Genomic DNA, 22,566 nt, shown 5'->3' with positions numbered 1-22,566 from the left:
AAGGTTGATAAAGACAGACCAAAAGCAAGGCAATGGTTAGTATCCTTGAGAATTGTGCAAAAGTAAAGTTACACCAAAAACAGACAAGGTAAGATGCAGGTTACATGTTGAAAACTTTTCAGTGAGAAGCAATATTCCGGCTGCCTATCCTGTTCCCATGTACCTTGATTAAAAAAAGAGAGAGCACGAATCTGATGATGAATATGACATCGGAAGGCCAGGAGCACATGAAACCACAGCAAGAAATAGCCTTGCTTGTAGGGGTCATAACAGTGGGTGGACTGTTAGCTGAGAATGAACCTGGGCAGTGAATCTATCGACCAAGGGTCATAGATAACCCCCTAACCGGTGTCAAATCCTCCCTCACAGCCTACAGCAAGCCAGGCTCTAAAATTCTAGGTGGTCATCGCTTCCACCCAGCAACCTGCTCTGTCGTGTTTGGCAGTAGTTGTCTGCTCAGGCCGCTAGCAGTAGGTCCTACCTCTGCCAAGTCCCTTACTCACTCTGCCACTGGCTTCAAAATAGCCTGGCTGATGAGGGTTATGAACCCGAAACCGGTCCCAGGATGCTTGTTTCCGGTCCAGGGAAGGCATGGCTTGGCAGTTCAGGCTGGACTGTTCCATGAGGCACAGGGCCAGACTGACTGGGGGTGAGTGTTTGATTTGCTCAAACGCTCCGTCCATCATCCCCTTTGGCATCGCAATGTTTACTGAAATGTCAACACTCAATTGCCTTCGGTGGTCATCAGATGCGGACAGTGTTTACGTATTAGAGAGCCACATGCGGACTTCCTAGACAATGAGCACGTCAGAATTCCGTACAGCACAGCATGATTGGTTGAAGTGTCAACAATTCTGCAATCCGAGGACGCAACATTCTACCACCATAAAGGAACCAGGCACAATAAAGTTAAAAGGGTGCGTGGTGTATAAAAAGTTAGTCACACCACAGGAAAGAAGGTGCGAGTGTTCACATCTGTTTAGAAGAAGAGATGGACAGCCAAAAGGAACTCTGAGGCTGTGATGCACAGACAGGCAGAAGGGAAGGGGCAATTGTGCGATGTTTCAGGAGGAAGCGAGGGTGGTGGCATACAAAACCAGATGGGAGGAGTGAGGAAAGGCCATCATTAGCTGTACAGTGTGATGGCCCAAAAAAAAATTCTCTTGAAATCGCCGAGGAGGGAACTCAGCACACATAGGAGAGACGTACACAAATGCACCAATAGCAAGCCAGCTTTTCCGAATGCCACAGATAACAACCAATGCCAATTAGTGGGTGTACCAAAAGCCCTCAGAAGAGATACACTAGGACTTGCAGACAGCACAAGCACTGTCGAGGCTCAATCTAAAAAAGGACATAAGCAGCTCAGAAGAGCAGAGTTCAACAGTTTGACAAGGGAAGAGGGTAGCCTAAAAAGGGCACACTGAAATACTGCCATCAGTGCCACTGCCCATGCTCTCTTGCTTGTTGTGTTTCATTTAGAGTCTTACCAAAAGACTTGAGGGAAGAGACAAGTGTTCAGTAGACTTTCTGAGCTACATTCATGTGCCACCCTATGACTAGTGCTTAATTTTAGCCAGTGGTTTCTGGTCCTTAGCACCTAATTGTCAACACTGGCACTTATGACAGTCCGCCACATAATAGCGCTATTTGCCTAATTTAGAAATGAGGACCACATCAGTTGTTTATTAAAGTAATATGCATTAAAAATGACTAAAATATGCCAATATAGTTTGGGGGGGGGGTTGTGGCTGGAATAGTCTGAAGTGTTGCACTTGTAGGAGTGTGATTGTTTGTATTGATACTCTTGTTGGAAGCACTGTCACATGTATCCAGTGCTATTTTTGTGGTTCTTGTAGGTCCACAATGACAATAAATCAAAACACAAGCACAGGAATGCAAAGTAAAAGTAACAGGAAGGTATGAGCCAATCCTTTCTGAATAAGAGGCAACCTGAAAGCTAGACCTGTCCAAAATATTTTAAAAAAGAATTTACTCTGAAGTCCATGTTGTGCAATAAATAAATGACAAGCAGTCTTTTATTAAAAAAAGTTCTATTTCACCAGAGCTGCAGGATAAGCAATTTTGCTCTCTGCGGGTCCTTCTTTACAAATAGAGATCCATAGACACTGCCAATCATCCCAATGCGAGCCCTTGCAGATAAAATCAACAAAGGTGAATATTTCAGACCACAATAGTCAAATGAAGGAAAATATTACAAAACACTTTATGTAATACCTTTGTACAGGCCTATGCATGGTGTCCACTTTGTGAACCTTGCTTAATGAGGTGGCATGCCTCTGTCACCTAGTGTGTGTTTTAAGCATGGTCAGTTTACAAAGTAACAATCTGCCTCAGTGATTTTAAGAGAGTGAAGAGGAGGGTTAATGCTCCCAGGGCTAAGCGCTTACCTGGATTGGTTGGTCAAAGACAGCTGAGCCTTGATGGAGCTGTCTGAGGTCAGTCAGTCGCAGAGAGGACATCAGCGACACACCGTACAGGTGATCAAGGACCCTGCACTGATGGTTAGGAAATGAGAAGCACCACAAGCTCATGGTGCAGAGCTCAATGACAAGGGCAGGGCATGCAGGAGTCTGGTGTCAGACAGTGCAGCGAGCAGCAGACCTTAGCTTCAGGAGATGAATATTATTAGGATGAGGCAGGTGAGCCCATTCCACTAAATGTAGACATAATTTCAGACAACTTAAACAAGAAGGGCTATGAATTGTTGGCAAATAAACTTGCAAACTGGTAGGCTAACTAAATTTAAACTGCACTATTTTAGAAATGTACTATTTATAGGCTTGCCAAAAGTCTGCCATGTTTGAGGTGCTCCTGGATGTGAGAGACAGCAGCACACTGCTTCTCCTGGAACCTCAGGCACCTTGTTATCATATGGAGTAGAACCTACAGACAGGGCCAGAAGAGCAGACCCGAGGTTATTCTGAGTTAAGAGTGGTCCACCTTTGTTGGCCAGAATCCACACAGTCAGCACATGCTTGAGGCTCAGCAACTCTTTCTGTGAGACCCAGCTCAGTGCTGCTACTGTTTTGGTCCAGAGAGTCAGGAGGTGCAGAACATGGCGTAGTATGTGCCGACTCATGGCACAACACTAATCGCAGTACATGAAAGAGGAGGAGGCCGGCAAAAATCCAACTAGCATCTCTGTACTTCAGGGGCTGAGCTGTGATTACAGGAGGATCCTAAACACTAAGAATCGAAGAGACTCTCCCAACTCAGGAGAGTCAAGGGTTATGGCGGTGCTAGCCCCATCCTTCTGGAATTCACTCCCTCTTGCACTTAGGACTTTATCTTCCTACTTGGAATTCCGCAAATTACTCAAGACCTTCCTGTTTTCCAGATCTGCAGCCGCCTAGCCCCCATCCTCGCCTCCACTGATTCACAGCTGTCCAGCGCCATGAAACCGTCCCGGTATAAGCGCACTTAATAAATATTTTAAAAATTCTAAATTCAAAAATTCATGGCGGAGGAGCCGTTGGCCATGGGGGATCAGTGGCGCTCACCATGGGCCGGGGCAAGCACCAATCGTGGGGCCTAGAGCCCGCCCCCTTAAATGGAGCCACGAAGTTGCAAGCGGGTCTCTTTGTTTCCTGCTCACAGCCTGAACAACATCGTCGTACTGATCGTCACTGCCACATGGTAGGACATGCCGGCCCCACATCAGGATACCAAATAGGCTGCGGAACTGTAAACACCCCCTCCCTACTGCACTTCCAGGGGCCGCACAGGCTGAGAACTTGTTTCTCACCCAACCCAGGAGTTTTTTTTCTTCCTTTGAACTCTCAGTGGTGGCTCCGGAGGGCATTCAAGGGCTTTGGCAGGGACATGGGGCATGATGGGTAGGTGGTGAGACCCTTCTGTGTTTTAAATTATTCAGCATTCGATTGGCTGAGGGCTGAGAGCAATATTTAAAGAATGTTGGTAGCTTCTCAGGCTCTAGTTAAGATCATTTGTCCTTAACGGAGGTGGAGCTTTAACTAGGACAGGCTATATTTTTACTTGCAAAAGGACACAGTTCTTACGGTATGTGCTGCCTTAGGTTAGAAGATTTAGCAATATCTGTGGGTCATGGGAGAAGAGCACAGGGTTTACTGCAGAGTGTTGAAATGGTTTTATCTGCATCTGTTCATTCGCACCAATTTGCTAGCCCTGCATGTAATTTTTAGGTCGAGCCTAGGGGCAGTGCGCATTCGCTGCTCGCTCTGCGAGGCATGCTGTATTAGAGTACGCTCTTGAAGCCCCGCCCACTCTTCACCCATATTTGTCATTGGCTTATGTCATTGCCCTTCGTAACTTCTGGCTTCTGATTTGTACATAGACTTGTTAGTCCCTCGTTAAAACCGCCTTGTCTTCATTTGTAACCTCCCACAAGGACTGGACGTTTTACTTTGGTTGTTACATAGTCTCCTCTATAAGTTAGTGAGCACTATTTTCTTTAATGCTCTTCCCCTATTCCACCCACGACATCGGAGCACCCGCCCGCTTTTTTTTTCATAGTAATATATTTTTATTCAAATTACAGCACGGTCCACTTTATAGCGGCCACATTTATTTCATTATTTAATATACGGCGCAGTCCGCATTCACTTTAGAGGCTGCGCCTATTTAATTACCAGGGCGGGCCACTATCACTTTGGTGGCCTCGCTAATTTAATTATTTAATTGCCAGCGTGGGCTGCTTTCACTTTAGCGGCCGCACTAATGAGCTTCAGAAATTACTTATCTTTTTTAAAACTTTGGATGACAGTGCCATACACGCTTTCACTTTAAAATTGGCCATGCCCCTTTGTTTAGACGCTGCTCACGGTAACCTGACTATGCTTCAAGTGTCAGAGTTTTTTTATGCCTGGGTGGACTATTGTATTGAGATATTTTTGCTGCAGTGTCAGGGTTGCTGTTAGGACAAGGCTTGTCATATGGTGTTGTAAGTAGCTAGGTATTATTTCAGCGACCACTGGTGGGGCTACGAAATGCGCCAAGCACTCACGTAGTGGTGCGGCTAGGCAATGATGTGCAGGATGGATACTATATTTGAGATATTTGCTCTTTTGCACCCATAGGCTCTACAGGGGCAACCACTGGAGCCAATAGCCCTGGAGGAGAAGCCTAGAAGGCTAGGAGTTCCACCTAGAGCAACTTTCCCACCAGTTAAGAAACGTTAGTGGACAGGGAGAAGGTAATGAAGTGGGTCAAGATGCACATATTAAGAACTGAGGTTGTGCCGATGAGCAGTGTAGGTGGTGGTGATGGACAGAGTAGTTCACCTGCAGTGATAGTGCAAGTGACAAACAACAGCGTTGTGCAGAATGGCAGTAGCTGCATGGTGATTGGGGTCACGCCAGCATGTGGCGAGGGGCAACCAGGTCTAGTGGTGAACTTAGCTAGTGTGTTGCTATGGTTATCAAAGGTAGGAATGTTATCTGCACCCCTTATGAGGGGTGCGTTTGCAGGAATAGCGGAGAGTGACAATGGTGAGATGGCCAGAAGGCTGGTGGCCCATTTACGGGGTTCAGGGGTGCAGGGTATGCAAGGGCATTAATTAGCGAGTAGTGCACCTGCAGCAGGAGCTGGGGGTGGGGATCAGCTATGGCTGCTCTGGTATTGCAGGGCTCAGGAGTTGCTGGTATTCTACACACAAGCAGTGTAGAGCACACAGTACCGGTGGCAGGTGGGCCCCGCTCATTCCTCCGGATTCTATCAGAGCATGTACGGTTACACCATTGCCAGCATTAGTTTGGAAGACGTGCATTCATAGCACGATCTGTAGGCAACGCACGTGCCAGACATGATACAAGGAGAAGATTTGGAAGGCCAATTAAGTGGATAAGTGTGAATTATTTCTCCATGGCTACCCACTACCTTGGGGTTGAAGAAGATGAGGGTGAGCTCCAGCAGGCACTGTATTGATGCGGCATGCCATCTGTGACAGGGGCTAAAGTCTTCATATTTTCCTGTGAGGTTATTATTCACTTAAACAATGCCTTACACTGGTGTTAGTTATTAAGACGTTCTACATTTGTAGATAATTGAACTGAGACACAGGTAGAAGCTGATCTGTGCAGAATCAAATTGTGTGATCACATTGGGGATCCGGGTCTGGAACCCATGGTTCTGGGGACTGGAGAGAAGACACTGGAAAGCATTGGACTGGAGTTCTAGGAAGAGCTACTATGAAACACTAGATGTGTGTGGCGCTACAGACAGCAGTGCGCAATTCACCATATCTCATGGGCATTTACATATCTCTGCCGCATTTCTATGAAGGTTTCACACCAACATCCATTGAACAATCAGTAGTTATGTCAATACAAAACTTTGGTTTCAGAAATCCCATCACATTTTGCTTTGTTCTACAGATGTTCCGGGTTAATCTAGGGGGTAAATATTCCTAATAAAGTTCATGGTTAGGAGAAGACCAAGAGACCAGCTGACTGGCAGAAAGTCTACCACTGATGCCTTCCCCAAATGAGGCATCAATCCAGAATTTACCATTGCATCTCATATGTTCATGACTAGAAGTCAGTGATTTTGGGGAATACCAAACCCTCAAAACAAAAGCCTACTGACGTGGCAATGAGATTGTTGTTATGAGGAGCAGACTAATTACAGCACCAGTTTGGGCATTTTAATACATTTGTTGACCGTTTGATTTAGGGAGTGATCAGTGATCTTGCAGAAAGAGCAGATATTTTATGCTATTACTTTCCACTCTAAATGGCATTCCAACTTCATTTAATTTTAATGATAAAATAATAGGAAGGCGGCCTTCCAGTAGTTTGACGAGTGGGAGTTTTCAGAGTTCTTGTTTCCTTTTGATTTTTTTGTCACACACATCAAGACCAATCACTATAAAATACTAGAAAACGTCCGAGTCAAGTAGCATGCAAATATGGTACGTCTATGGACAGTGCTTCTCTAGCTCTCGGAAAATGTCTCATGAAGAAAAAAAGTGTTGGTCCCCAAAAATGAGCAGTGGTGCTACAACCAGCTCAAATTAAGCGATGCCTGTGGGGCATAGTATGATTAAGGCTCCCGTTTTTTAGTTTTTATGGATTTTTACAGAGAAATACAGACAGAAAACAATGTGTTTTCTGTCTGCATTTATTTTTAAAAGTGGATAAATACAGAAAATTGTGCTTTTAAGTGACTCTCCTTGTTGTCTTTGATGAATAAAAGGCCTGCAGCTGAGAATATGGACAGCATGGGAAATTAGAAAACAGGATGAATTTCTTTAAATAACGGCATATGTCAACATACATTTATGGTATAATGCTAGTATTTGCCAGTGGATATACTGGTATGTAATATTTGGCAGCTTAAATAGCTAAAACACAACAGACATCAAATTATGAGTGTGTGTCTATCAGTTAAATAAATATGGAAATGTACAGTTTTTTATCTTCATTTATATGCAAATCACAAAATAAATATGGATAAATACATATAAAATTGCCAAAAAATAAATATCGATAAATACATATGGAAATGTTGAAAAAATAAATACCATAAAACCGGGAGCCCTAAGTATGATCATAGGTTTAATGCAATTTTAGGGTTAGTTGCACTGAGGCAATGTGTGCCAATGTTCGGAGAGCACTGTCGCTCCTGCTTTAAGTGGGGCGAAAAGAGTGGCTTGGGGAGCTCCAAAAGGGATATGGTGTAAGAAGAGTAACTGAGAACTTCCACAATCTCCTAGCTGAGGGCACATCCAAGTATATGCGACATAAGATTTTGTGACATAACACAGGACAGAATTTCAGGGCCCCTTAAATTTATAAATATATACATAGGTTTTTACTAGACAAATAGGGTCTTATGAAACGAACAATAGCCAAAATCTGTAGGCAACAAGATATTTAACAGCTTTCATTGCACCATTATCCGCGGCCTTAATGTGTAAATTAAAATGTCAGCAGTGCCTTCCTTGACTGCTTGCTTTTGCTACCCTTGGCGATTCAAGTTTTTGAAGGGGATAAATTGGCAATTCAATTGGAATGAAATAGTATCTCAGGCTCTCGGAAAGCAATATCCACCATGTTGCTTCAGCCCTGTGTCACATAAAGGGACTTCCACTGATTTCCTGAGCAGGCAGGCTAAAGAAAGAGCAAGAGTGCCTTTTGGGGCTGTGGTTCAATGTATTTGTTTTTTGTCAGCACTGAGATCTTAGAGAACTGATGCTCAACATGATGATTATTAGACTCATTTTATGGAGTATCCCTCTCTTCAATAGCCACAATCCACAGGGTTTCCTTCAACAAGACGCAGGGTTGTCCCTTTAGCTGTAGAGTGAGCATCATCAATAAATGGCGTGAAAAGTTGAAATATTCGTGGCAACAGAAAAGTTGCCTTTCCACAGCAGTGGAGCTTTTGTATTAATAAATAAATAAATAAAAAATCAACACATAATTTCTTTTTGCTTCCTTAGTGCGCTATATAGTTTTGATGAAGGCTCGTGAGGCAAGAGGAAGAATCAAGTATGGGTTGTAGTCTTCAGCCGCCTCATCGGTCCTTCAGGGTCTCAGGCGTGGGCTTTCTTCATAGAAAGGGTAGAAATAGCGAGCATGCCTTAACACCAGAGCATCACATGCTGATGGAATCTGAATGGATTTTAGTCTTGACATTGATCCCCCCTCAGTCCCACTGGATTTGAACCTTTTTGTGGTACGTGGACACCGTCGCACTACGTTTAGAGAAGAATAATGTCTGAGCTTTAAGACGGCTACTCAACTGGTGAAGATGGATGGAGATGGAACCACCTCTTGATCTTCCACCAGTTAAGCTTCACCGTACAACCCATTAGTCAAGGGTTTCTAAGGCTATTAAGGCAGAGGACCTGGTCAAGTCTTCAGCCAGTCAATTCTTAGTCTCACTTCCAGCCTTAAGTATGGTCCATAATTGCAACAGGCTCCATCCACCATCTCCAGGCTTCTTTGTTGCTGCTTCATGGAGTTGGTGGCTGTTATTAAATTTCCTTTACGCCAGTATATTCTCATGTAATTTCTGGCATTTCATATAACAATTGTTACAAGTAACGCTAGAGATTAAATCTTGCTAATACAAAGTGCCATAATGAGGTATTTTGGTTAACAATCTTCCTATGGGAGCACAAGGACAACAAAGGCGAGCGGCTGTTCTTGTCACTCATCATTGTGTGCTATTTTATTTTTTAGAGCGATAGGAGTCTTTGCGTACATGTTGGAAGTGGGTGTTGGACCGGCTTTTTTTTTTGGACCGGCTTTTTGTTTAACAACGTGTAACTTCATGTTATTTTTTGACCTTTGCAGAAATTACACAAGTTACTCGCTGGCTTAGCCGTAGAGTGGGCAAACACTTTTTTGGCATGTGTGCAAAAAGCTACAGGTCAAGCAAGGCATTGCAAGTATTGTACCGGTACTGGTAGTTGGAACAGATGTAAGCTCTACCTAGCGCCTTTGATGTGCATCAATCTTCAATTAAATAGGCCTATACCAAATCCAGCATATAAGGGACAAGTGCACATAAATTACCATATCGCTTCACTAGTTCCATAACATCGGACTAAGGTATGTAGTTGAGACATTGATTTCTATGGATTGTTGTAGTTAGGAAGTCTGTACAAATCCTTGTATTACCTCGCCTGGTGTATATTTTGAAACAAGAATAATTTTGTGTCCAGCTCAGTTGATAAAGGTGTAGACAGTCGAGCTACATAAAGGACTTAAGTGCCTTACTCTACCTTTATTCTAGCATTCATGCAGAATAAACTTGACAGGAAGGGTTAAGCATTTAACACTTCTGAGCTTGGGAGTTAACCCCCTCCCCCAAATGGCATTGTCAAGCTGATAGACTATTTTTAGGAAATTATTATTGCACATTCAACCGCCTTGCAAAATGACTGCTTTTGTGCGGTGGATTCCCATTGCATAGCAATAAAACCGAAAACTGCTCAACCCAACGCAAAATACGTGGGAACTGCTATTTGTCCCTTTAAATAGAAAAACGGCATGTAAATTATTTGAGCAGGAGTGTAATATAGATGAACACGTTGTTCCACTTCGTGTTTATGTGCCCTTTGCTGGATTCAAAGTTGGCACTTTATATATGTGCTTCATACAACACAATATAAATGGAATTGGGCCTTGTATTATTGAAAGTTGTTTGTGATGCTGGTGTGTACTCACACACGTATACATATGCAGCAGCATGCATACATCCTGCTGTGCTGCCAATGACACAAAGGCAGAGCATCTATCCCAAAAGCTAGGTGGTTGAAAATGCGTCTTCAGCCTTTCAAAGATGGCAGCCACAGTGTAGGCATAAAACAGCAGATATGCAGAGCTGGCACTTGTAAGATGGTCTTTGATCATGACGAAGGTGGACCGCTGGTAAAAGGTACAAACGGAAACCTCCATTTTAAAAAGGGGATGCATTTACTAGTGTGCTAACAGACACACTATATCTTATACAAAAGTATCTCTTCTATAAGTATGGGTGCTGTACTCCTGGAAATTCAAGTGAAGGTCTGGTTAGGTCAATATTAAGACGGAACTAAGGTACAATGTTGCATATCAGATCAAGCACAATAAAAAAACTCTTGTATTGAGACAACAGGGGATCAAGATAAAATGCTACTCCTATAATTAAACATTTTTGGGAATCACATAGAATGACATGCACCATCAATAATATCACAACATTAAATGTACTCCATCCTCACCCATCCCAAGCAGCCTATGTAGTCCATAAACGTCTCTTCTGCCATTTTATCATCAACATAGTTAATTTAATGAATTAAGAAATGCATCCCAAATAGTAAACCTTTATGTCTCCCTCTCATGTCCATCAATATAAATATATATATAATTCACTGAAAATGAAAATGCCGAATATATCAGTTTCATAAATATTACACATGAAAGCCCAACAAACTAGGGGTGGGAGATATCTTCCGCTCTGCCAGCAGAATTTCAGCCACTCTGCCTTACGCTTGAAACAGGGAGTTCTGGTCAAATTCTACCAACCGACATGTGGTAGTTTTTTCTCGCGCACAGCACGAAAAAGGTAGCTGGTGAGTGAAATTTGGCATCCCCTAGCATAATTTTCGGTCGCCAGGAGGGCCCCCGGCAAGATTTCTTCAATAAAGGTGGTCACGGGCGATCGTGGTCAGAAAGCTGTTGCTTGAGTAGAAAACGACTGGAGTGGATACAAAATCAACTCAAGAAGCTGTGCCCTCAGGTGGGCCGGGCAGTGCCATTTGTGCTGATTTTTCAGCGTGGAATGAGCTCCTGCCGCTAAATCACAGCACAAGCAGTGCGACGTGCCTTTTTCCAAGGAGTATTGGGAGGGAAAGGGTCTAGCCAATGCTTGGCTAATATGAGCCATGCTTGTACATAGAAACAAAGCATATAATAATGTGTTATTCCATGCAATTTTTGTGGTTGGCATTATAAATGAGGCATTAAATTGAGCGTCAGGCTGTAAAATATGGATCAGTCAATAGGAAATAAGTGTGCAATATTTTTCAACTTTCTGCAGTAGGCAAACATATGCAGATCATTTTGCGTACTGCGCACCGAGAATTGTTTTTCCATTTCCATTTGCACAACGCAGCTGGCGCAGAATATAGCCTTTGCACTATTTTATAATGTTAAAGCTGCAAATTAGAAGCCATGAGGAACTCTGTTCCATATCGAGTACTTTCGATTATTATATAGGAAGTGAACTCAGTATTTAATTTCTGTGGTCACTGAGCATCTAAATCAGCATTATAATTGCCCATTGTTGAAGCAAATGTCTTATATCTGTATATAATATTAAACCCCTTCGGCCCCATTGTGACAAATCTATGAAAGATATCTTTGCCATATTTTCGTCAGCATTACTCTGTCACATTATATAGGGCCAGATGTAGGTAATCCCAGATTACCGGTTCTTAAATACCGAATCATACCGATTCGGTATTTAAGAACTGGCAATCGGGATGTAGGTAATTTTACCAATTTAATCACCGAATCGGTATTATTCGTTAAATACCGAATCGGTATTTACCGATTCGGTAATTGCCATTCATTCCTATGGGCCTGGAGGCCCATAGGAATGAATGTCAATTATCGAATCGGTTAATACCGATTCGGTAATTAGGGGAAACATTGAAGGGTGGCAGGGTGTCACTTTGACACCCTGTTGCACCCCTCAATTGTTCATGGGTGCACATGTTGCAGACATACATACCCTTAGGGCATGTATGTCTGCAACATGGCACTGTTTCAAAAACAAAAGAAATGCTTTTTAACCCCATGCGTGCAGCGCGTTTTCCCGCTGTGCGCTGAGAATCGCAAAATCCCGCGGTTCATGACGAGCTCATCTCGCCATGAGCGTACGAGCGGTGTACCTCATGACGAGCTGAGCTCGTCATCAGCATGGAAGGGGTTAAAGGGTTTTCATAATTTACCACCAACTTCTAGTTGGTGGTAAATTAAGAATTCTTAAACCCCTGTAGCACTGATTACAGTGCTACCTACATGTCAAAATACAGATTTGGTAATTATACCGATTCGGTATTTTACCGATTCGGTATTTTACCGATTCGGTAAAATTACGAATCTGTATTTTAACATGCCCCTACATCCCAAACTCCAAATACCGGTCGGTAATGGCCGAAATCGGCCGTTACCGACCGGTATTTGCCTTCCTACATCTGGCCCATAGTCTCTAATCTGCAGGTATTTGAAAAAGAATGTCATTAGGTAATTCATTCTCCCCCTGAATATCATAGAGGGAGCCCAAAGTATTCCAACTGTACAGTTGTCCTAACCTCATAAACCCTTCACTTGCCCATATGAGTTTAGCATGTCAGAGGGTAGTTGAGAATGATGTTTCAGAGCCAAGTAACAAAGACCAGTGGGCTTTGGGTGTTTGATACATTTCCCAGCACCCCTGAGAGGCAAAGGGGAAGGTGATGAACAGAAGCTAGTGCATCAGATTATTAAATTGATTAAAAGCATAGCTTTCAGTTAGTGGATAATTTCATGAAAGCTAAAGAGGTACTTTTGGTGGAATCTATACATTTTATATGCATGCATCAACATGAGGTATAAAAATGCTTATTATGTAGGTTACTGCTGAAAATTGCCTGGCATGCATTTAGTTCTAAGCCTAAGGCTTAGTTCTGCAATGAATACGACGACTGGGGATGGTGATAGGATTTTAAGCATCGCTGGAAAAGCACAGGATATCTTGTGAAATGAAATGAAATGAAAAGTGATATTTATAAAGCGTTGACTGCCACTTCGAAAGGAGCATCCTGGTGCTGGTATGTAGGTAAGAAGAAGCTCTGATGGCCTTAAATGAGAGAGAGACAGAGTACCTCTTGGCTTTGCCCAGAATGACTACTTTACAACCTATGAGGAATCCTTCGCCCCCACTAGGGGCAATGTAGCCTGTTGGATCCAAGCCGGCCATGGTGGTACCTCCTCCTTTATGGTGTGGGTTTGAGTGAGGTACAAGGACACAGGAGCACCTTTCATTACCTGAGCCTCATGTCATCTTGTAAATACAGGAAACCATATAGGAGGCTTCAGTAACGTTAAACAAACAATCATACTGCTTTAAAAACAGGCATTGGTTCGTTTGAAACCATCTTATGACGGTGGTTCTTCACGCACCCATAATGCCCTGGTAAAGCGCCCATTAGTGCCTCTCTGGGTCCTACCGATTGGTAGATGTTCTCAGGATTCCTACTGGAGGAGGTACTGTGTTCTCCAGTGTACTAAAGTCTGTTAGGCCAGAGCTGAGTTACCAGAGTTCAAAAAGTCAGATTTTATGGTTACCCTCAGGAACAATGGGGTCCTCTACCACCCTGTTCTGTCATGCTTGCCAGATGCGGAAGGCCAAAGTACCTGGCTTTGTGACCCGGTAACTGTGGGTCCACAGAGGACAAAGACTATTAGAAGGTAGATGACAGTAATTTACCTTCTGCGTTGACTTTATAGAATAGTTAGATTGTAGTATTTAGTTATCTGGGACCTCAAATTCTCTGGTCTGTTTTGATCTGCTCTGGGATTCTCATCTGACATAAGTTCCCAGAAATCTACCTTCTGTATTGGTTTTCCCAGGTCAGTGAGAAAATGTGTGAGAACACAGTCCTTTGTTGCCCGCACTACCCTTGCCAAACTGGATGGATCACCTGTAAATGTAAATGTACAGGAATTTATATAGCGCAAATCACCGAGCGGTTTCTAAGCGCTTGCTTAGGGAACCCGTCCTGGTATTCCCCTGTGAGATAACCCTGGCAGGGTATCCGCAAGGTGAAAGCCAGGCATCCCGCCGCGAGGGGCCGTTGTGGAGATTAAGCAAGCTATTGCCCAGAGTCGCAGAGTGTGAACCCGTGAATCGAGTAGGCACCGGAGCGAGAATTGTTGAGTCCATGGACATTTTAGGACTCAAGACCCCGCCAAGCCGGGAATTGAACCCTGGTCCCGGGCTGACCTCTGCTTCCAGGTCTGCCTCCTCTAACGAGTGAGCCACACTTCTCCACACCTGTGAGCATTGGTCCTTTTGTCCTGGCTTTGCATGCACTGATTGAGCACCTTTCTGTTTTTCATAGATTTGCACAAGTAGGAGAGCTGCTGGGCTCAGTTTTCCAGTATACTCCCCAGTATACCGTAGTGGGCATCGGGCATTTCCCCGGGAGACTGGAAAGGTGGCGGCCGGTTTTGCAGGTGTGGGGGCCGGTATCGCAGTGGTGCAACAAGATTGGCTCCCTGTAACAAAAGCAGCAGAGTTTCAAACTTGCACCCCTCACCATCCCAGTGGGCTGCTCCGACAAAATTGCCAGGGCTGCTTTGGGTTCCCAGTCTGGCCCTTAACCTCCCTCCAGCACTAAGACTGGACTGGACTGGAATAGACACAGGCAATTTGGGCCACAAATGATTATCCCAGGCCAATGACAACAGTTTTCTCTGACAACTCTTTGGTGGGCAATCCCTCTAGCCGGTACTTATCCATGCCTTTGCAAAAAACATGGTATTACTGCAAACTCCACATAAACGTTTAGGATCATATAGGGCCAGATGTAGGTAAATGGCATTTACCGATTCGTAAATACAGAATTTTACCGATTCGGTATTTACAAATCGGTAAATGCCATGTAGGTAAATATTCGGTAACAATTACCGAATCGTTAAGATTCGGTAATTACCGAATTGGTATTTACCGATTCGGTAATTACCATTGATTCCTATGGGCCTTGAGGCCGATAGGAATCAATGGCAATTACCGAATCGGTAAATACCGATTCGGTAAAATTACCGAATAGTCAAGGGTGGCAGGGTGTCACTTTGACACCCTGTTGCACCCCTGATTCAGGCTTGTGTGTCATGTGACACACATGTGTGCAACATGGCACAGGTGTACATGCACAGATGTGCATGTATACAGGAATTCGTTATTTACCATGAAATAGTATTTCATGGTAAATAACGAATTCTTAAGGGCCTGTGGCACTGTTTTCAGTGCCACCTACATCTAGATTTACCGATTCGGTAAATTTACAGATTCGGTATTTTACTGAATCGGTAAAATTACCGAATCGGTGAATTTAAGGCCCCCTACAACTTAAACACCAAATACCGGTCGGTAACGGCTGAAATTCGGTAATTTCGGCTGTTACCGACCGGTATTGGGCCACCTACATCTGGCCTATAGTCACTAATAATTTTACATAGCAAATCTCCACCTTTTTATATGGAGATTCATTTTAAATATGGCGCCTGTCCAGGTCTCCCAGTCAGACACCCTGAAACAAAACAGGATGTGCCTTCTGGTAAATAATATTGGGCGCTTAATTTCACAAAACATTGACTGCTCACCAGACACCTTTAGGCAAACATCCTTCTACTGTGATTTCATGAATGCAACATCTGCTGCCTTTAGCACATTTAACATTATGTCTTCATAACTGGCAAACACGTGGACTCCCTTTGCATAACCGAATATATTTGGGGGTATGATTGAATTTAGCGGCATTATTTCTGTACCAGTTTGAATTTTAGCTGCTTCTAGGGAAAGCAAAGCTGTAGAGGAGCAGCAACCATATTTCGCTGCTATATCTTTTGTTCTCTTCCAAATTACAGAGATATTTTAAGACATGGGCAAAGTAGGCAATTGGCCAGGAACCCCACCTTCCCAGAGCCCCCCTGTGAAACTGAACGTTTTTTATATTTGACTTTTTTCTCTCTACCCAGCCATCTCAGATTTATGGGGACCTTGGCAAGAACTTTTTTTAAAATGTAACATACAAGTTAGTTTTGTTTGGCATCATGCAGGCTTGAATTAGAAGCACATGGATAATAAAATTCAAATGTGTTCCCTACACAGCCCCCCAAAATAACTCTTTCCTGGGGCCTCCACAATGTTCAAGATGACACTGCCAAGTTATCCCTCATTTGAGGGTAATCTGGCCATTCTTCCTCTTCTTTAACACCCACAAAACAAGTCTGGAATTTGTAGTGGTTTGTTGACTTGCTCGTCACAAAGCCACATTACAAATGTAGATAAAGTCAGTGATATAGCAGGGAAGCTCTGCAGCAAGTAAGGTACTGGATGGGCAATAGAATATAACCACAGTTGGGGCTCAGTGGACACCTGGGGTCTGTAGGCCTCTATGTCATCAAACCTACTGCACTTTTGATCAAATAATTGGGGTTCACTGGGCCAAGTTGGCATCTATTCTCCTGGATAAAGTATGTGTCTCAAGCAGCAGCATGTCCTCCGCTCTCTGTTTTCTGCTGGCCACTGTACATCTGTTAAAAGTTAAACATTGGTGGAAAAAGGAAAGTGCTAGCTAATTAGAACATGGATATCAAAGTACCATGATACAACGGATCATTGCCCTGCAAAAGAGAGGCAGGTAACTGTGAGGCCTGACGCAAAGTTGACGCCGTTATTGTCTGTGGCGCTATTTAAACTATAGTACAGCGCCATAGTGTCAGAAATTGAGTTATTAATTTGGGAGTGGGTTACTGCTGCCAGCTTAATAAACACAATCTGGTTAGGACACAACACAGTTCAAACAGAATCTGAATCTGTTCCCATCCTGAACAATAGCACAAGCAGCAGGCAATACCCCAGAGGAGTGTGTGTTAAGTTCAAGCAGTGCCAAACAAAACTAAATTGAAGAAAGAAAACTAATATTATATATATATATATATATATATATATATATATATATATATATATATATATATATATATATATATATATATATATATATATATATATATATATATATATATTAAAGAATTAAAAATGGTTAACCAGCTAGGGGAATCATAAATGCTAGGGGAATCATAAATATGTTTCTTTACATTTATAAGGCAAATTGGTCAGAAAATGTTCATAAGAACATGGGATATCTTAATTGTACATCTAATCCATGTGCATATCCCAAAATCGGCTCTCAGAAGCCACTCTTGTACCTGTAATAAAAACAAAGAAAAAGTTACCAGCAAAATGTTCTGCCTCACAAAGGCCATGAGGTCAGAGTTAGAGTCAGTAATGTTCCCCAATGGGACACTGCAGTGCTTGCAGTCCTTTGGTGCTCTTCCGGAGAATCCAAAGTACAGAAACAAATTGTAATGCGGGAAAAAATATATGCAAAGCAAGTACAACGGTGATTTCCTGAATTAATCACTGGCTTTTAATACTTGATTATAGCAAATTTATTTTTTATACACACAAGGAATTATATTCATCCTCTCTCAGTTGGAGAGATGCGCTAATCCTGCATGGTGTCACACAACGAAAAAAGCGAACAAAAAATAATTCAACAATATTACATATACCAACAACATACCAAAATGACAACATTATCACAGCGACCCTACCGGGCCATATAAAAAGCACTTTCTTTAGTCTTAGTCCTCCATTAGGCATTAATCATGATGGTTTTGCAATTCATTTTATGCACAATTCCATTTGGAGATAGTCTTTGACGTATGCACACATGAGGAAAAACCCTATCCTGTTTAGTCTTTTGGGTGTGTATACCAATTATCATTACCAAAATGTTCTTCGGGTTGTAGAGACTTCTCCAAAGAAGGTGTCAATACGTTTTGGCCTAATACTTTTGGCCTCTTCAGAACAAACGGAATACGGAATGCCCATATAGGAACAATAACACCCTTGGGGAATAGTGGGTTGCCCTGTTGTTGTATTGAGCATAAAGGAACAAAGCGTCCGTTGGTATCAGTACAACTTTCTAAATTAAAAGAGCCAGTCATGAAGTGCATACAATCAGTAAAGACTTTCACGTTCTTATGGGGTACTTATTGTGAACAAGTAGCAGCAAGTTGTCAGTTATATATCCCAAGGCATGGGTTAACAATTCCAAATTCAATTCGATCCTTGTAAGTCAGAGTCATTGTGTGGTCTAAGTCCAGGCGGTCTAATTAGTGTCTCACCCAAAGACAGCGGAAATCATTATGCCGCTGGATTGCCGGTTCCACAAATACCACGTTCCACTCTTCCGGTGGAACCGGCTAACCAGTGGTCTTATTATCATTTTATTTTTTGTAGTTGGGGGAGCTATACTGGGGTGGCTTGGAGAGCAAAGCAATGATGGATTTAACCCAGATCTCTTGACTGGGGGTGAATGTTTTGATTTGTTCTGCATTCTGTACATCAATTGTGTGTCTTTTGGGTTAGGGCTGATGGCATAGGAGGAGGAGTGGTTTGCACGCTCCGTAAGTGCACATGACTGTTTGGCCGGCCATTTTGGGCCGACCAAACAACCATGCACACTTTGTATGTTCCCCAACAGGCTGCATTACACAGGTACATGCAAAGCTTCCCTGTCTGAGTGCCGAACCACAGAGCTCAGACCAATCACAACGCTGCATTGCTGGGTGCTACCTGCTGCCAGGACTGCAGGAAGAAGGAAGCTGAACAAGGCAGAGGAGAGGCGGCTACCGGCAAAGAGGTAAGTGTTTTTTTTTTCTCTCTCCCCACCACCCACCCTTCTCCACCGCCATTCCCTGCCAGCCACTACTGCACCAAGCACTCCCCACAAAGTCCGCATTTGCAACCCCATATCCTTCCAACCAGAAAAGACGCATTCTAAGCTAGAGCTTTTTATCGCTTCCTCCTTTTCACTTCCCTACAAGCCAAGGTGCTGCTATATAAAGCACAATAACAGCCATCTCTGGTTATGAAGCATGGCACCCAAACTCTTCCTTAAAGGGCCACTCTGCAAATCCACATCATTTTACCCATGCACAACCTATCTAGGAATGCGCTACACATCTTCCAAAGCGCTTCGATGCCTCTTGAGGATATGAAGTGCTACAGCAAGGTGACGACAATATAACATCACTGAGATTGCAACTCCAAGTGGTTACAATATATTAAATACTACTCGGTGGTCTATATTTGTATGGCGGCCCACATCCCAGTACACCGCCCATCCTTTGGATTGTACGTGACACACAATGTTTTTGGCTAATTGCAAGCCCTGCATATTGAGTCTAAAGAATTCTGGTTTGGAAAGTCTTCTGGTAGCAATACATTTCATGACGGTATACCACTTAATCCTTTCGATGGTCATGGTTTCCACCTTCAGTCACACCCTTTTAATCCACGTGCCTGTAATAGCCAACCACCAGGATGTGGTAAGCAAGGATGTCCAACTTTGTTGCTATCACTGCAATAGCAGAAACATGCACTCCCATGCTTATAAAATTTGTAACATCCCCTGCTGCTATACTGAGTTTGCATCGCTATTTAGTTGAACAGCTATAATATGCAAATAAACAAGAAAGAACACTACATCGATACCCTCTCTTGTGCGATAGCATCTTACATGTTTGAGTTTTTCTTTATTAGCGAAGGTATCATGAAACGTACATAGATTTGCTGTCTGCAGTTCCAGGCTGTTAAACAGTTTCATACTACATAAGCTCTGTCATGGTTCAGAAATGCAGCCATGCGGAAAATCAACTGAACCACATTCAAATAATTCAACAAACCATCTCCGCGTAATAGAGGTTTCAAATGCATTTTGAAATTGAATTTTGCAACATTCCTTACATGAATGGCATTTTCAAAAACATGATAAAGATTAGATTACATTCAAAAGCAATGGGTTATTCATCTCCATGTAATCAGTCAAGGTAGGTTTTACAGAGCTCTTTAAATTGAGTCTTCCAAATGTGTTCCTGACTCATGTTTCAAATTTGGCGCCCAAAGACTGCAAAGTGTTGCCCTCCTGCGAGGACTTACCAGAGTGTGATTCAGGGATAATACCCCGCTATAATGTATGTCACCCTAGGCATCCTGCGCATACTATTTTGGAGACCTCTAATTTCTCAAACGTGGCCTCTTTGATCTGCAGGGGGTACTTTACCTTCCGAGGGATGGGCCATTAGCCTCTCTCCCAGCTCTATCTTGCTATGAGTTTCCTGACAGGTTTCTTGGTTGCAACCTGCAGCGGGGTGGGGGGAACTTATCCCTCTCCGCCATTTGAGAATGAACATTTTTTTGCCTCATGGACTTGAGCTGTTGAGGGGATCCATAAAGATCCCTTGCTACTGATCATGCAGCCAATTGTGGGGGTGGATGGGGTTGGCCACCTTTGCATATCTTTTCGTCTTGGGGACGATGAGAAGATTTGCTGTGGTTTGACATAAGACCTTAATCACACAAATGGTGATTGGAGGAATGCTTGCAATTTGTCTAACCACTGGCGATTGCTCGGGGTAGCATCCCAACCCACCATTCCTTTGCTCACCATGCCACCTCAGTTTGGACCCATCCATATGTAAATCAGTCTTGACCCTGCTCCTCGTGGGAACAGTCCAGCCTGAACTGTCAGGCCAAGTTTTCACCAAAGTAGAACACAGGCAACCTAGGACCGGCTTCACCCTGACAAGGGCTCATCATCCAGACATAGCTTGGTTCCAGTGACACAGTGAGCACAGGACCCATGAACTGGCAAATAATGTAAGGTTCTGAGCAAGAGCTTAGATTGAGTAAACCTTGGGGACCAGGGAACTACTTAACCACCAACCACCAAGATCTCGGTTTTATCTGGCGTAGGTTTCAGCCAGCTGCCTCCCATACACTTGCTGGCCTCCATCATAGACATCTTATAAACGAAAAGATCAAGACCATTACCACCTAGCCAAAGCAGAATCTGGTTATCCTCTGCATTAATCTGGAAATCAACGGCAGTGGGTGAGCGCCGCTATCTGAGTCACAAAGACTTTTAAAAGATGGGTGACTGAGCACATCCTTGGAAAATTACGCCAGGGGATGGTGGTGGCCTACAAAAACAAGTTCTGCCTCAGTCAAGAGGCCTAGATTTAATTTAATTTCGAATACTGAGTAAAACATTTTAAAAAGCCTGCAGCAGTGAAGAAACATAACAAAAAACAATTACTTTCTGTAAAAAATGGGTCTTTGAATTTGAGATGATTCACATTGTGCTCATGAGATGTAAATTAGACTTTCATATCTGGATTTAAAGCACTCCATGTGAAGCAGCATGACACCTCTAACAGTAAGTAGCTCATGGTGGGAGGGTAGCCCTACACTAAGTGGAGCCCAAGTATAAATATATATATATTTGTTGTTTTTTTAAAGAGTTTTATATAGCGCGAACTAGACCTGAGACATCAGGTATCAGAGCGCTTTACATGAGCACCAGTTTTGTTACAGACTGACATATTAATTTTTGTTAGGCACGGGAGATTAAGTGATTTGCCCAGAATCACAGGATGTTGAGCGTCGTTGCTGAGACTCGAACCCGGTTCCCCAGTTTCGCCGTTGACAGCTCTAACCGCAAGGCTACATCCTCCCCTATATATATACACACATACATATACATATACACACACACGCACATATATATACATATATATATATACATACATATATGCTTAAAGCTATGCTGGGACTTGGTGGTTGGTGTGGTTTGGGGAGCGGAGGAGACGCCAGCATTGTAATCATCAGATGCCAGTATCCCGCAAAATGGATCTTCACTTACCCTCGCAGTTTTCCCAGAACAGTCCACAGCATTCTGGGACATGGAGTATTGATGCAAGGGGCGTCCTCCATGTTAAACAGCCAGTGACACGAACTATTGCTGCTTGAGGGGGCGGAGGTTACTGACAACATGCAGGAGGGGCCAGCGGTATTTAAAACCTTGACTAACGCCCTGCTCCTGCTCAAACCATTTGGCGCTGAAGAAGGCGACAGAGAACGCCGAAATGCATTCGCCCTGCAATTGAATTTGGTTTACCTGCAATAAATGACGTCTCCACTGCCTCCCTGAATCTGGTCTCTTCTTCTTGCCTGTGGAGAAGGTTCATGCTCACATTTCCAGCACGAGTGCCAGAGTTGTGCTTTTAAAGAGACCCCCGCACTAAAAAATGGCCCCGGACACATTGGCATCCGCTTTGGTGGCGATGTTTGTACCTAGGTTACTGGGAGTACCGGGACCCACCACTGGACTTGGCAAGCAAATGGGCAGTGCTGGAGTAACTTTACGCCACATTGGGCGGTCTGGAC

General features: G+C 43.3%; 1 protein-coding gene across 1 annotated transcript in view; it reads left to right on the top strand.

Annotated features, from left to right (window-relative positions):
* NECAB2 (N-terminal EF-hand calcium binding protein 2) overlaps positions 1 to 22,566 on the top strand; it is a 1,192,488-nt gene that overhangs the window by 625,754 nt on the left and 544,168 nt on the right. The window lies entirely within an intron of this gene.

Source organism: Lissotriton helveticus, chromosome 12 (genome assembly GCF_964261635.1).
Source record: "Lissotriton helveticus chromosome 12, aLisHel1.1, whole genome shotgun sequence".
NCBI lineage: Eukaryota > Metazoa > Chordata > Amphibia > Caudata > Salamandridae > Lissotriton > Lissotriton helveticus.
This window is presented reverse-complemented; position numbering and strand designations above follow the sequence as displayed.